We start from the raw sequence: 223 nt of genomic DNA, 5'->3' as shown, positions 1-223 counted from the left end.
ACACCGTTCCCTCCACGCCCACCCGGGGCGCGGCAGCCCCACCAGAAATAGCATAGCCTGCAGCTACTCTGGCAGCACAGCCCCTTAACAGGGAGGGGCCGTCGCCATCAGCTTCCCCCACCCCCACAGCCCACAGCTGGAGCCTAGCAGGAACAGGGGGCCCGACCCCCACCCCCACAGTATGTCACCTCCTCCTCTGGGCTCCATCACGGCCCCCCACCCC

This window comes from Aptenodytes forsteri, unplaced genomic scaffold (genome assembly GCF_000699145.1).
Source record: "Aptenodytes forsteri isolate BGI_AS27 unplaced genomic scaffold, ASM69914v1 Scaffold492, whole genome shotgun sequence".
Classification (NCBI taxonomy): domain Eukaryota; kingdom Metazoa; phylum Chordata; class Aves; order Sphenisciformes; family Spheniscidae; genus Aptenodytes; species Aptenodytes forsteri.
Note: the sequence above shows the minus strand (reverse complement) of the source record.